Source organism: Procambarus clarkii, chromosome 30 (genome assembly GCF_040958095.1).
Source record: "Procambarus clarkii isolate CNS0578487 chromosome 30, FALCON_Pclarkii_2.0, whole genome shotgun sequence".
NCBI lineage: Eukaryota > Metazoa > Arthropoda > Malacostraca > Decapoda > Cambaridae > Procambarus > Procambarus clarkii.
In genome coordinates, this window is record NC_091179.1 from 10,863,259 (window position 1) to 10,880,519 (window position 17,261).

General features: G+C 42.8%; 1 protein-coding gene across 2 annotated transcripts in view; it reads right to left on the minus strand.

Annotated features, from left to right (window-relative positions):
- Positions 1 to 15,489, minus strand: part of LOC123766158 (organic cation transporter protein) — a 79,922-nt gene extending 64,433 nt beyond the window's left edge. For both annotated transcript variants that reach the window (XM_069333877.1, XM_069333875.1), the window contains exons 1-2: positions 15,474 to 15,489; positions 15,039 to 15,086 (exon numbers count right to left, since the gene is read on the minus strand). The gene's annotated coding sequence lies outside the window, so the exon portion shown is untranslated. The remainder of the gene's footprint in view (positions 1 to 15,038; positions 15,087 to 15,473) is intronic.
- Positions 15,490 to 17,261: the final 1,772 nt, after the last annotated feature.

The following is a 17,261-nucleotide window of genomic DNA, read 5'->3' on the forward strand; positions in this document are numbered from 1 at the left end:
TGATTTCTCCTCAGGAGCCCATATATCTTTTTTGTGGCGTTATTACGCTTTTCTCTGTTGCTTTTGTGGCTGCTAGTGTGTGTGTACTCACCTATTTGTGCTTGCGGGGGTTGAGCTTTGGCTCTTTGGTCCCGAGACACACACATATTGTGTGTGTGTGTGTGTGTGTGTGTGTGTGTGTGACAAGCATATTAAGTCACACGTAACTACAAATTGTGACGCTCCTACTTTCTTGAAGTAGGTCAGAGGTAGAAGTATCTGGTTGACAGAGCCCGAGTGCATGGCGGGAACTGTGTGAAAACCCCGGTTAGTCTTCAGTAGAAGTCTCGCGAACCTCAAGGGGGCAGTAGCCCCCAGGTTGCAATTATTTTACCGTGTCGTGGTTCAGTTGACTAGAGGGCGTCTGGGAACATCCAGCATACAGGTTCGAACCCTCAATCAAGACCCCCTTGTGGATTGGTTCATTAAGGTCATTTTCCCGACCACTGTGAATCTTTACCAGGTGAGCCTCCGCCGCCTCAGAGCACACCAGTTACAGTGACGTCCGTCTCGGCCAGGCTTGCCCAGGCCTCGGCCAGGCTTGCCCAGGCCTCGGCCAGGCTTGCCCAGGTCTCGGGCAGGCGTCTTGTATGCTCTGAGATCTACAAGATCTTGACAGCTTTTAGCGAACTGCGCCTGCCATATGCAAATTGGTGATGCTGTACGTAATTGCTGTGTGTGTGTGTGTGTGTGTGTACTCACCTAATTCACCTAGTTGTGCTTGCGGGGGTTGAGCTCTGGCTCTTTGGTTCCGCCTCTCAACCTTCAATCAACAGGTGTACAGGTTCCTGAGCCTATTGGGCTCTATCATATCTACACTTGAAACTGTGTATGGAGTCAACCTCCACCACATCTCTTCCTAATGTATTCCATTTGTCAACCAGTGTGTGTGTGTGTGTGTGTGTGTGTGTGTGTGTGTGTGTGTGTGTGTGTGTGTGTGTGTGTGTGTGTGTATTCACCTAGTTGTATTCACCTAGTCGATCTTGCGGGGGGGGTTGATCTCTGCTCTTTCGGTCTCAAGAGCTCAAAAAATCCATGATCACCACTACAATTGTGTTCCCATTGCCTCAGGGACACTCGGTGCCTGGGGTAAATGTGTTATTAGTTTTTTTTTAAGGAGCTGGGTTCTAAGATAACTGAAACAATTAGAGACCCCTAGAGCAGCCAGTTTCTTCTTCCAGCGCCTTAGTGTGGCGATCCAGAGAGGAAATGCTCACTGCATCCATGATTCCTGCCCGCCATCTGAGGAGTTGGAGGAACTCTACATCCTGAGACAAGTAGCCTTGTACCCTGCATGTAACTTGTACCCTGTCGTAACCCTTTTGTGTAATGAAGTATTAAATAAAATAAAATGACAAAATACAAAATATATAAAGGGGGGGGGGGGGTAGGAGAAGACAATATGAGAGTGTACGAGGGTGCCCCACAAGGGTACTTCCCCGGATGCTGCATATCGTCTTCTTCGAGGTCGAGGGTCCCTACAAACACAACCGGGGTCGTAGTCTCTCTCTGATAATATATAATATATATATATATATATATATATATATATATATATATATATATATATATATATTTATATATATATATATATATATATATATATATATATATATATATATACATACTTATATATACTTTGTATACTTCACTCTCGTGTTTAGGAGAGTTGTGCCTTAAGCATAGACACAGTGTTCTCCCATATTAACAGGGACTTGATGAAAAAAACGTAAAAATGACCCCTCACTTGCTCTAGTGCTCTTGGGAGGTGGTTGATCTTTGGAGTGTATAAATACTCCGAAATTACCATCTCTTTTAAAGGTCTGAGCAGGTGGTCGAGTAGGTTAAGGCGTACCTGTTATGCCAGTTGCTGGAAGGCTTCTGTGCTGGCTAGGGTTCGAGTCTCCTGGTGGGAAAGTGTTCTAAAGTTATTTATATATATATATATATATATATATATATATATATATATATATATATATATATATATATATATATATGAATAACGGGAAAAAATATATATAACCACGAAGGAAAACCTAAAAAAATAAATGACTTGAACACTCTCGTGTTCACGAAAACATCTTCAAAATTACACCACATGATCAAAACACGTCGATTAACGCGAAAACGCTCAATTAAGTCATTTCCCATAAAAAAAAAAATATTTTCTTATTTTTACTTCATACATGTATCATCCTTCATGCATATCATGTATGATGATATAAATACATAAACATGTATTTTATTAAATGTGTTGAACGCACCTCACACACTTCTCCCAGTGTGAAAAGGAGAAGTCTTCACACACATGCCTTCCTGGACCCCAATACTTAATGAAGGACAGTTTGGGTTAATTAGCACTTACCTGGCGAGTCGGCGAAGCGTCCACTAACCCCCTCAACTACACGCTCTTCAGTAAATGGTAAGCCACAATTTGTCTCATTAAAAGTGGTAAGAAATTAGCAGTGCTTGGAGCATTTAATATGACTTTTGGAAGGCATAGAGAGAGAGAGAGAGAGAGAGAGAGAGAGAGAGAGAGAGAGAGAGAGAGAGAGAGAGAGAGAGAGAGAGAGAGAGAGAGAGGGAGAGAGAGAGAGAGAGAGAGAGAGAGAGAGAGAGAGAGAGAGAGAGAGAGAGAGAGAGAGGGAGAGGGAGAGAGAGAGAGAGAGAGAGAGAGAGAGAGAGAGAGAGAGAGAGAGAGGGAGAGAGAGAGAGAGAGAGAGAGAGAGAGAGAGAGAGAGAGAGAGAGAGAGAGAGAGAGAGAGAGAGAGAGAGAGAGAGAGAGAGAGAGATGAGAAAGACAGGAAGAAGAGAAGGAAAAGAAAAGACGAGAGACAAGAGAACGAGAGGAGAGAAAGACAGCGAGGAGCGAAAGAGAGCAAGGAGAGAAAGGAGAATAAACTGACAACCACGTCAACTGGCGGCCTTGCCAAGTGACATAACTGTTAAGTGTTCTATTTGCATACCCAAAGTCCCCCACCAGTCACACGAAAGCGTGTGACTGGTGGGGGGGGGGGGAGCCTAAAGTTATCCAATTTGAATCCAATGTTTGGAGTTGATTTTGCATTATATATATATATATATATATATATATATATATATATATATATATATATATATATATATATATTATTAAATATGACCGAAAAAGTAAGATTAATAATTCTAACACGAATTTTCTCAATCTTTCGTACATTACGCTTCACTGTTGGAGGTAAATCAAAAATCACTTCTCCAAAATTCATTTTTATTTCTAGTCTGACGCGACACGGGCGCGTTTCGTAAAACTTATTACATTTTCAAAGACTTCACAAATACACAACTGATTAGAACTTGCGTTTCCCTGATTTTATATCTACATTTGAGTGAGGTGGGAAGGGTGATGTGGCATTACATTTGAGTGAGGTGGGAAGGGTGATGTGGCATTAACACAAGACAGAACACTAGGGGATATTAATAGGGTATTAAAAGTATCAACACAAGACAGAACAGAAACAATGGGTATTGAATAGAAGTGTTTGTAGAAAGCCTATTGGTCCATATTTCTTGATGCTTCTATATTGGAGCGGAGTCTTGAGGTGGGTAGAATATAGTTGTGCAATAATTGGCTGTTGATTGCTGGTGTTGACTTCTTGATGTGTAGTGCCTCGCAAACGTCAAGCCGCCTGCTATCGCTGTGTCTATCGATGATTTCTGTGTTGTTTACTAGGATTTCTCTGGCGATGGTTTGGTTATGGGAAGAGATTATATGTTCCTTAATGGAGCCCTGTTGTTTATGCATCGTTAAACGCCTAGAAAGAGATGTTGTTGTCTTGCCTATATACTGGGTTTTTTGGAGCTTACAGTCCCCAAGTGGGCATTTGAAGGCATAGACGACGTTAGTCTCTTTTAAAGCGTTCTGTTTTGTGTCTGGAGAGTTTCTCATGAGTAGGCTGGCCGTTTTTCTGGTTTTATAGTAAATCGTCAGTTGTATCCTCTGATTTTTGTCTGTAGGGATAACGTTTCTATTAACAATATCTTTCAGGACCCTTTCCTCTGTTTTATGAGCTGTGGAAAAGAAGTTCCTGTAAAATAGTCTAATAGGGGGTATAGGTGTTGTGTTAGTTGTCTCTTCGGAGGTTGCATGGCTTTTCACTTTCCTTCTTATGATGTCTTCGATGAAACCATTGGAGAAGCCGTTATTGACTAGGACCTGCCTTACCCTACAGAGTTCTTACTCTAAGAACTCTGTAGGGTAAGGCAGGTCCTAGTCAATAACGGCTTCTCCAATGGTTTCATCGAAGACATCATAAGAAGGAAAGTGAAAAGCCATGCAACCTCCGAAGAGACAACTAACACAACACCTATACCCCCTATTAGACTATTTTACAGGAACTTCTTTTCCACAGCTCATAAAACAGAGGAAAGGGTCCTGAAAGATATTGTTAATAGAAACGTTATCCCTACAGACAAAAATCAGAGGATACAACTGACGATTTACTATAAAACCAGAAAAACGGCCAGCCTACTCATGAGAAACTCTCCAGACACAAAACAGAACGCTTTAAAAGAGACTAACGTCGTCTATGCCTTCAAATGCCCACTTGGGGACTGTAAGCTCCAAAAAACCCAGTATATAGGCAAGACAACAACATCTCTTTCTAGGCGTTTAACGATGCATAAACAACAGGGCTCCATTAAGGAACATATAATCTCTTCCCATAACCAAACCATCGCCAGAGAAATCCTAGTAAACAACACAGAAATCATCGATAGATACAGCGATAGCAGGCGGCTTGACGTTTGCGAGGCACTACACATCAAGAAGTCAACACCAGCAATCAACAGCCAATTATTGCACAACTATATTCTACCCACCTCAAGACTCCGCTCCAATATAGAAGCATCAAGAAATATGGACCAATAGGCTTTCTACAAACACTTCTATTCAATACCCATTGTTTCTGTTCTGTCTTGTGTTGATACTTTTAATACCCTATTAATATCCCCTAGTGTTCTGTCTTGTGTTAATGCCACATCACCCTTCCCACCTCACTCAAATGTAATGCCACATCACCCTTCCCACCTCACTCAAATGTAGATATAAAATCAGGGAAACGCAAGTTCTAATCAGTTGTGTATTTGTGAAGTCTTTGAAAATGTAATAAGTTTTACGAAACGCGCCCGTGTCGCGTCAGACTAGAAATAAAAATGAATTTTGGAGAAGTGATTTTTGATTTACCTCCAACAGTGAAGCGTAATGTACGAAAGATTGAGAAAATTCGTGTTAGAATTATTAATCTTACTTTTTCGGTCATATTTAATAATATATGTCTACAGGAAAGACTGCTACCAAAATATACTAATATATATATATATATATATATATATATATATATATATATATATATATATATATATATATAAATATATATATATATATATATTAAATAAACAAATCCACAAGGGCCGTGATGAGGGTTCGAACCTACGTCCGAGATGATCCCAGACGCGCCTTAGTTGATTGCGCCTCGACATGGTTAAAAAAGAATTCTATTATTAAATGTCTCCTTTATCTATTTCCAAACGTCAGTCATGTCACCCCTAACTCTCCGCCCTTCAGAGAATGTAAATAAAATTTTCTTAATCAATCTTCATATGAAAGGTTTCTAATACCTGGGATTAACTTTGTCACCCTTCTCTGCAAGCGTTCAAGTCAATTAATATCATTTCTATAGTATAGTGAATTAAACTGAACCGCATAATTCAAACTGTACCTAACAAGAACAAAGAAATGCTGGAGAATATTACCATCGAAGACCGTCTTGAGGTTATCTTGAGATGATTTCGGGGCTTTTTAGTGTCCCCGCGGCCCGGTCTTCGACCAGGCCTCCACCCCCAGGAAGCAGCCCGTGACAGCTGACTAACACCCAGGTACCTATTTTACTGCTAGGTAACAGGGGCATAGGGTGAAAGAAACTCTGCCCATTGTTTCTCGCCGGCGCCTGGGATCGAACCCAGGACCACAGGATCACAAGTCCAGCGTGCTGTCCGCTCGGCCGACCGGCTCCCCTCACCGTAGGCAACCCGTCCTCTTAGAAACTACGTCGCTTTTCCCTCGTATGCGCCACTCAGACTAAAAAGCGACGTAAATAATACACTATGAAATCGGCTCACGAAAGGGACGTACTGTGCAGGCGATGAGTCACAGTAACGTGGCTAAAATAAGTTGACCAGACCACACACTAAAAGGTGAAGGGACAACGACGTTTCGGTCCGTCCTGGACCATTCTCAAGTCGAGAATGGTCCAGGACGGACCGAAACGTCGTCGTCTCTTCACCTTCTTTTGTGTGATCTGGTTAACTGACGTACTGTCCCGTTTTCTGTTTTTGAGAGGCGCCAGTCAACCTCTGGAGGATAACTAATACCTTACTGATGAAGCGGCAAGAATAGTTTAGCTCTAAACGTAGTTCAAGATAACAGTAACTTATCAGTATGATTATACGAAATTGGGGTGTGAGGTTGGCTTGGTGGTTGGGCTTAACGCCTACCAACCTCTGGAAAGTTAATTAAGGTAACATAATAGCTTACAGACCAACCAGCAAGAATCGTCCTGATCTAGTATGATCTAGTATGAAAACTTCGGTATCAACTCTTTTAACCCTGTCGTAGCTCAGTCGATTAAGGCAGTGTCTGGGATGCTCCCGGACGCAGGTTCGAATCCTCGTCATGGCCCTTGTGGATTTGTTCGTCCTGATCATTGTCCAGGACTAAGATAAACTTACAGTGTATGTAATATATTCACACCGAGAAGCAGGTAGACATCTCGGTGAATATTTCGAGTGAGTTGTTGTTGTTTTGGATTCAATTACTCAGAAGAAAAATTCCAAGTAGCACGGGCTATGCCCGCCAAACACACACCGAAACTACGACGTTGGTACAACGTTCGAACAAGCCTTAACGCCTCCTAACCAGTTATAACAACCAATATAGCAAGTTGTTACAACGTTCTAATACGTCATAAACACGTTAAGCCAAGATGTAACAACTTTATTACAAGTTGTAACAAGCTGAAAATAGAGACAGTTTCGGTTTGTGTTTCCAGGGTGGAGAGCCCGTAGTGGACTTTCGTCTTTATCTTTGACTTGAGTGGGATTGGGTGGTTATAAATAGGAGCTGCCTCGTATGGGCCAATAGGTCTACTGCTGTTACCTTTATTCTTATGTTCTTAACTTTTTATTACGAGTCTTTCGTGAGGTTCAGTATCAAAGGTTTCTTAAAGTAAAGTTGCTTTACTGAGACGTATTTACTGTTGTTATCCTATCAACTATCAACCGCTTGAAGTATATACTGAGAAAGTCTTAGCCTTGAAAAAGATACTGAAAACTTAAAAATTAAATGAAAATGGCTCTTACTTAAACCATACTATGAATCCTTATATATTTTCCTTCGTAGTCTGACACTGTCACATTTTTAATCACGTGTTTATTTTTCGTGATTTACACACGCGCGCGCACACACACACACACACACACACACACACACACACACAAACACACACACACACACACACACACACACACAAACACACACACACACACACACACATCCTTTCTTTCCCATCATCAGTTACCTATCCGGTTTTATTTTTCAATGGTACATACACTTCTTCCTTCAACCTGTCCCCTCTTACTGTCTTACAAAGAACGTCGCTTTTCGCTCGTATGCGTTACATAAGGCCAAAAATTACTAGAAAATGGAAGCGGCTCGCGAAAGTGACGTACTGTCCCGTTTTCTGTTCTCTAGTGGTAGGTTAGGAGAGGGCACACTAACTTGACCGTTTTCGTGACGTTGGGAAAACCTTATGAGGACGGGCTGCTTCCTCAGTCTCATTAATTTGTATACAGCGCTCTTTTTACCGACATAAGACTTTTAGTCCCGTGATTAATAATGTTGGGGCATTACCGTCAGACCTACGTCATTTATATGGTATATTACGTCCATGATCTTCAGTTATAAAGGGTTTTATGCAGAATAACCACATGTGAAAAATAGAAAATGCTTAACGCGTTTTCGGCTAATTCGCCTTCATCAGAGCAAAGTAGAATGAAAAGTGTATTATATGCATTATAATTTGCATCTACGTTATAACCCAGTGTCACGTCACGCGTCCCATGACATGTCCCGTCCCAGGGATGTCCCAGGTTCGGGTCTGCCAAATCTAACATCCCAAAGCAATTCCTTAACCCTCAAAATCAGCTTTACCGAAACCTGGAACCTGGTAGAACTGTCCTCATCTATAATTGTATGAGCATCATATTATAATTTTCAGTATAGCATCATGATTGTTGTCGCCGTTACTACAATCACCATCTCCGCCATTAGAACCTCAAAACGAGCTCATAATAACAATCTCGGTAATTCTAGATACTGCGGGCTCACCATAGCCCGTGCTACTTGGAACTATTTGTTCCAGGTAGCGAATCTTAAACAACAACAACATCTCTGGGTGGAATAACAGTTTGTAAATGCCATTCACTTGGGCGCTACGAGTTTGTAAATTTGACAGATTATAAAGATGCCTATTGTGACTTTTTTTGGGGGTGGGGGTGGGGGGGGGGGAGCGGGTAAGGGAAGCTTAAATTATTCGTTTCATATAGACTTTTTAATATTCTTTTCGCGCTCTCTTAATCTTATTAAATATTCTCCATCTTTTTTTATCTTCTCTGTGTTCCAACCTCTCTCTCTCTCTCTCTCTCTCTCTGACATCAGCTGCTAGTTGTCATGGAAACCGCTGACGCGACACATGGCAACCATTTAGGACCAGTATTGTTGGGTACACTATTGGTAAACAATAGATACCTTCAGGTGTCTATAGATACCTTCAGGTGTCTATAGATACCTTCAGGTGTCTATAGATACCTTCAGGTGTCTATAGATACCTTCAGGTGTCTATAGATACCTTCTGGAGTCTATAGATACCTTCTGGTGTCTATAGATACCTTCTGGTGTCTATAGATACCTTCTGGTGTCTATAGATACCTTCTGGTGTCTATAGATACCTTCTGGTGTCTATAGATACCTTCTGGTGTCTATAGATACCTTCTGGTGTCTATAGATACCTTCTGGTGTCTATAGATACCTTCTGGTGTCTATAGATACCTTGTGGTGTCTATAGATACCTTGTGGTGTCTATAGATACCTTGTGGTGTCTATAGATACCTTCTGGAGTCTATAGATACCTTGTGGTGTCTATAGATACCTTGTGGTGTCTATAGATACCTTCTGGTGTCTATAGATACCTTCTGGAGTCTATAGATACCTTGTGGTGTCTATAGATACCTTCTGGTGTCTATAGATACCTTCTGGTGTCTATAGATACCTTGTGGTGTCTATAGATACCTTGTGGTGTCTATAGATACCTTGTGGTGTCTATAGATACCTTGTGGTGTCTACAGATACCTTCTGGTGTCTATAGATACCTTCTGGTGTCTATATAGGGACCATGCTATGACAAATTAAACATTTTCGTAAACACGTTCGGTAATGCACGTTCACATATATAACAAATATTTACTTTGTAATAAAAGTGAACTGAAGACCAAGACTCCTGCGAATAAGTCCTAATCAAATTCGTACACACAAATATTTTCGGTATACATATATACACAAAATTTTGTATCTACTTATAATAAAATTACAAAATTCAAAAGTTATATACAATATGACAGGGCGTTCCATAATTATCTCTCTATTTCTATGAAATTAGACGATTTTTTGTTTTTTTAAACTCATGTTGATTGATGTTTATCATGTTATTAAAGTGAGTTATAAATGTAAACATTTCTAAATAATTTAATCTCTCATTCAGAACCGCGACCCTAATATTGAATACACAAGCACTCACCTTTGTTGCCACATCCCGTATGAAAGGAAAACGAAATAATGAAATCGGAGAAAAGATTCACAAGGAAATTTCACAGAATCGGTCCCTACGGAAATTTAAAGTACCCCCTTCAAGCTGGCAGTATAGGACATAACTCCTGCCGTGCTTCAAACTGTGCGTCACAACACTAAGGTTAGATCTGATACGTGCTGGGATACACGTTGAAAATTCTCAGTACAAATTTGACTTAAGTTTTATAATCAATAACTCTATAGTTATTAATAACTATATTTTATATACTTATAATTTTTTATATAATATAATAATATATTACATAAAATAAAAATATAACTATATTTTATATAGTTATATAAAATACTTATATAAAAGATTTATAACTACCTTTTTTGTATTATAATTAGGTATAATCATGAAATTAAGTGTTTTATTTAAATTTTATTTAATTTATTAAAAAAACACATGATTTTTTTTAATAGATTCGTCCGATATTAGAGTAATAGCTAATTCTGGGATACCCTGTATTGCATATTGACGTCATAACTGCATCCTTGGCAACCTTCTGTCTTGGCAATGACAGCAGTTTAGGGCAGGGACATACCTCTGGCACCCTAGTCACAGTGTAGGGCAGGGGCATACCTCTGGCACCCTAGTCACAGTGTAGGGCAGGGGCATACCTCCGACACCCAAGTCACAGTGTAGGGCAGGGGCATACCTCCGACACCCAAGTCACAGTGTAGGGCAGGGGCATACCTCCGACACCCTAGTCACAGTGTAGGGCAGGGGCATACCTCCGACACCCAAGTCACAGTGTAGGGCAGGGGCATACCTCCGGCACCCCAGTCATAGTGCAGGGCAGGGGCATACCTCCGACACCCAAGTCACAGTGTAGGGCAGGGGCATACCTCCGACACCCAAGTCACAGTGTAGGGCAGGGGCATACCTCCGACACCCAAGTCTCAGTGTAGGGCAGGGGCATACCTCCGACACCCAAGTCTGAGTGTCTTCGCAGAGAATATATTGACTGATCAAAACTAAAGTATAGGCTATGGTGACGGACTTTATAACCATCCTGCGGTTGATAGGTTCCAAGTCCACCGCCAAACCAAGTAGGTTATGTAAAATGGGCGTGGTTTCACCACTGGTATTATGGTACTATCCATGAAGAGGATAGTACCATCATCTGCTGGAACTACGAGGTCGAAGTGTGGTCGCAGAGAGGTATAATAAGCACGGTCATAATCGAAATTGATCCCGGTGTATATTTCCGCGGTCTATATGACAGAAGCGTTTGGGTAACGTTTCCTTTCACCTGATACCACTGTTCACTAATGCAGTAAACCTGTGAGTTATAGGTGACTGGTGGGTTGGCCTCCTTGGCCCAGTCAGCAATTAGCCTCGAGCCGTAAGGTGAATCATGGTGTGTTCAGATACCATGAGATGAGCTAGCGAGCACAATATCATCTGCAACCTAATCCTCCTGTTTAGTGAATATTTTTTGTAGCTATGTGTACAATTAGTGGCCAGGGGCCAGATTCACGAAACAGTTACGCAAGCACTTACGAACCTGTCCATCTTTTCTCATTCTTTGGCGGCTTTGTTTACAAAGATTAAACAGTTAATGCGCTCCGAAGCACCAGGAGGCTGTTTATAACAATAACAACAGTTGATTGGCAAGTTTTCATGGTTGTAAACTGTTTAATAAATGTAACCAAAGCCGTCAGAGATTGAGGAAAGATGTACTCGTTCGTAAGTGTTTGCGTAACTGCTTCGTGAATCTGGCCCCTGATAGCTGAGTGGACAGAGCTCGGGATACGTAGTCCTGAGGTTCCGGGTTCGATCCCCGGTGGAGGCAGAAACAAATGGGCAGAGTTTTATTTTCACCCTGATGCGTCTGTTCATCTAGCAGTAAAATAGGTACCTGGGGAGTTAGACAGCTGCTACGGGCTGCTTTCTGGGGATGTGTAACAAAAAGGAGGCCTGGTCGAGGACCGGGCCGCGGGGAAGCTAAGGCCTGAAATCATCTCAAGATAACCTCAAGAAGATAACCATAGCATAAACATTTGACGTACTAAGCAATTGGAGAATAGAACTTTGTACTATTCACTTAATAGTCGGAAAAAACGAACCTAAAAAAATAAACTTTAATATTACTAGGCCTAATATAGTACATATATGTACTATATTAAACATAGGAAAGTTAGTTTAGTTTGTCTTTTCAACATAAGTAGACAACCGTTTTCCGGTTTGTCCAAATTCAATAGTACCGATTTCTACTTTCTAACTATGCTGTAGGTCGGTATATGTACAATGTTCCTCATCCTTCTAATAAGTACTACCAAAACAGGAGAATGGGCTGGCAAACACGACGAAATGAAGCGTCATCATTATAATTGGTGACACAACGCATGCTAACTGTCCAGAATTAGTCTCCGGAACCCAGTCAATGAACAAATCCACAAGGGCCGTGAGGAGGGTTCGAACCTACGTCCGAAAGAATCCCAGACGCTGCCTTAATTGACTGACCTACGACATGGGAAAAAGAAAATCCGGCAACAAAGTCATTTACTCCAGTCGGTGCTACACTAAAAAAACCCACCTGACGTCACCTACTTACCGGTAGCTACGCCTTTTAATGCTACGAGAGTAATCAGTTTATACTATTTTTAAAAGCTAGTATTGAACACATATTGCAGAATCTAAATACAAAAATGGAATTTAAATCTAAATTTTTACACAACTGCACGATATTACAGACATAGCAGTTATGTTAATATTTTATTTACTGAGCTCCTGCCCCCCAAAACAAAAAATTCTCGTGATATTTCGATGTTCCGTGATGGAAAAGGAATTTTATTTGAGTTGGAGTTTATGACACGGGCGGGAACGTGGGTGTTTATGTGAGGTGTTAACTCTCGGGTGAAATATTTGTCGCGGTAATTGTGACACTGATAAAATAAAGGTGGGCAGTGTGACGTAAGCAGAGGGGGGGGGGGCGGAGCTTAATCCCCTAGGGTGGGTGTAGGAGGGGGGGGGGGCTTAATCCCCTAGGGAGGGTGTAGGGGGTGGGGGCGGGGCTTATATAATCCCTGACGTATTATACCAAACAAGAGATAAATTCCTGATGTATTTAATGCAACGGCTAAATTCCTGTTTTATATAATGAAGCAAAGCTGATACCCTAATGTATGCAATAGAGCAACATCACTGATGTATTGTATAGAGTAGAGCTAGATCCCTGATTTATCGTGTGTGTGCAGAGCTTAGTTTTTGGCGTACAGAGACAGCTCTAGGCTCTAAAGCTCTAACTGTGAGGCTGTTGACAAGGGAAGAATTGCGTGAGATTAAACCGAACAAAACTTAGTCTTTATTTACTGGCTGATGTGAATTGGGGAGTTACCAGGGGGAAAACGCCAAACTATTATGACTATATAGCACTGGGAAGGGATGAGGATAAGGATTTGGGATGGGACGGTGGGAGGGAAAGGAATGGTGCCCCAACCACTTGTGGACGGTCGGGAATTGAACGCCGACCTGCATGAAGCGAGACCGTCGCTCTACCGTCCAGCCCAAGTAGTTGGACACCCTGATGTGAAGGGATGGTAAGATTGAGAAAGATTAAGCCTCCCAAGAGGTGGCACGGGAATGAATAGCCCGTAAAAGGGATGGTAATAAGTTTAATATGTGATATAGATGATGGTGAGGCGTGCTAGTGCGAAAGTGCTAGGAGCTTGCTCCACCTTTGCCGCGGATCGGCCCGGTATTGCGGTGGAGCTTGACGTGGTGGATTGTGGAGAAACTTGATGTAGTACGTGACAGGTGGAACTTAACGTAGTAGAGAAGTGGAACGTTGTATCACAGTAAGTGAAGAGCAGCTTTATTTACATTTTACTGAATGGGAGAGGATCTTTGTCACAGTGGATGGGGGCGGAGCTTCATGAGTGACGTAGTGGATGAGGGCGGAGCTTCATGAGTGACGTAGTGGATAAGGGCGGAGCTTCATGAGTGACGTAGTGGATAAGGGCGGAGCTTCATGAGTGACGTAGTGGATGAGGGCGGAGCTTCATGAGTGACGTAGTGGATAAGGGTGGAGCTTTATGAGTGACGTAGTGGATGAGGGCGGAGCTTCATGAGTGACAGTGGATGGGGGCGGAGCTTCATGAGTGACGTCGTGGATGGGGGCGGAGCTTCATGAGTGACGTCGTGGATGGGGGCGGAGCTTCATGAGTGACGTCGTGGATGGGGGCGGAGCTTCATGAGTGACGTCGTGGATGGGGGCGGAGTTTCACGAGTGACGTCGTGGATGGGGGCGGAGTTTCACGAGTGACGTCGTGGATGAGGGCGGAGCTTCACGAGTGACGTATTCATCATCATACTGAATGTATGATGATTTCGCTATGTTCCTTATGTATATAAACATTTAATATATAATATATTACATGACAAGTTAAACTCACGCAAGTTTGAGTAGCAAATATTGAAGATGATTAGCACACACGTGTCGAATGTTAATACGTTTAATTGGTACAGTTAATTGGCTGGTATACAGTTAATTAACCAGCTTACGGTTGATTGGTATAGAACTGTTTTTATTCCCGTAGGTCAGTCACCCCCAGTGACACCCCAGTCACTGAGGTGACTGACCCACTGGATGTAAATATCATATTTCTACATCACTACGTTAAACATATAATTTCGATAGAGCGTGCTTAAATATCTCCACCCGTCACACATTTACACCACACAACTTTTCAGGGTCATGAAAAGCCAGTATAGTCTCGTTCTGGAGACTGTCTAGGACATACTCTCAGGGATGTGTATACTCCTCTCAGGGTGTATATAAATCGGTGTATCCATATATCCTCTCAGTGTATTTACCAGTACAAATATGCGCACACACACAATATGTATAATATATATATATATATATATATATATATATATATATATATATATATATATATATATATATATATATATATATATATATATATATTGTGTTTATATCACAATATATATATATATTCATTGCGTCATCCTACTTCTATTATTTAACTTTGTAAAGAGCATCGTAACTTTAACATCTGACAAACCACAACTCAACAAACTTACCTCTGGAGTACTGCTGAGTCTGACGCAACACTTTGCACCCGGAGCAACCTGCAACAATAATATATATTATTGTTGCATTTGCAACAATAACGTTGCATATATATATATATATATATATATATATATATATATATATATATATATATATATATATATATATATATATATATATATATATATATGCAACGCTCGCAAATAGTTTGCTACTAAAGTAGGTGTCATATGGAAGAACAGGTGGGATATAATCGCCTATTTTAAGCACCCCAACAGGGCTATCGAGTGGTACTTAATTAGTCCCTTCTGTGAGGCTTTCCAATCGCAAGTGACGAGGGTTTTTGTGTATGTATGGGAAAGAGAGGGCGGGAGAGAGGGAGAGGGAGAGAGAAGGGGAGAAAGAGGAACTGAGAGAGACAGCTCCTAGGAGCCAGCACACACCACTGAACAACGGTTACACTCCTACTAATGATCAACGCGTTGACGTGAGTAGAAAACGACTCGGCCACTTCCCATTTTCTATTGGCTCAAGGTAAGGCCCTGGGGGAGGACTGTTGTAGGCCGGGGCGGGGGTTGGGGCCTCAGCAACACGTAACAGATTAATGGAGGGGGGATGGGAAAGGGGGTATTGGCGGGCATTTAAAGTCTGGGTATAACGTATAGGAAGAGGGCTAACGAACTGATAATAGGTACAGGGCAGAAAAGAAGGCTAGAGAAACTATAGTCTGTAGTGAAGGGAAAAAAGAAGCAAAGATGGGATGATAGGGGAGGAGGGCAAGGTTTTAGGGGAAGGCTCGCGGGGGACGTAGGGTAAGAGGAGGAAGGGGCGTAGGAAAGGAAGGAGAGGGGGGGGGGAGGGGAGGGTGAAGGATTAGGATGTAGGGAAGATATAGGCCAGAGTATGTACCATTCTTGGCCCCTTGCCCACCGGGATGATGTCTACGTACTTCACTATAATGGAGTCTGTAGTGTCAACAGCAGAGAGAGAGAGAGAGAGAGAGAGAGAGAGAGAGAGAGAGAGAGAGAGAGAGAGAGAGAGAGAGAGAGAGAGAGAGAGAGAGAGAGAGAGAGAGAGAGAGAGAGAGAGAGAGAGAGAGAGAGAGAGAGAGGAAAAAAAAGTATGTAGAAGGAATACAAGAGACAGTGATAATGACAGAGAATACCTAAATCATAACTCGAATCAATCTGTCAATCAATCGCATCAATCGGGAGACAGCTTCCGTGTCTCCCTGTATCAAGATCACACGAGTCAACCCGTCTCCTCCCACGGGTCAACCCGTCTCCTCACACGGCTCAACCCGTCTCCTCACACTAGTCAACCCGTCTCCTCACACGGCTCAACCCGTCTCCTCACACTAGTCAACCCGTCTCCTCACACGAGTCAACCCGTCTCCTCACACGGCTCAACCCGTCTCCTCACACTAGTCAACCCGTCTCCTCACACGGCTCAACCCGTCTCCTCACACTAGTCAACCCGTCTCCTCACACGAGTCAACCCGTCTCCTCACACGGCTCAACCCGTCTCCTCACACGAGTCAACCCGTCTCCTCACACGGCTCAACCCGTCTCCTCACACGGCTCAACCCGTCTCCTCACACGGGTCAACCCGTCTCCTCACACGAGTCAACCCGTCTCCTCACACGGCTCAACCCGTCTCCTCACACTAGTCAACCCGTCTCCTCACACGGCTCAACCCGTCTCCTCACACGGCTCAACCCGTCTCCTCACACGGGTCAACCCGTCTCCTCACACGAGTCAACCCGTCTCCTCACACGGGTCAACCCATCTCCTCACACGAGTCAACCCGTCTCCTCACACGGCTCAACCCGTCTCCTCACACGGGTCAACCCGTCTCCTCACACGAGTCAACCCGTCTCCTCCCACGGGTCAACCCATCTCCTCACACGAGTCAACCCGTCTCCTCACACGGCTCAACCCGTCTCCTCACACGGGTCAACCCTTCTCCTCACACGGGTCAACCCGTCTCCTCACACGAGTCAACCCGTCTCCTCACACGGGTCAACCCATCTCCTCACACGGGTCAACCCTTCTCCTCACACGGGTCAACCCGTCTCCTCACACGGCTCAACCCGTCTCCTCACACGAGTCAACCCGTCTCCTCACACGGCTCAACCCGTCTCCTCACACGGGTCAACCCTTCTCCTCACACGGGTCAACCCATCTCCTCACACGGGTCAACCCGTCTCCTCACACGAGTCAACCCGTCTC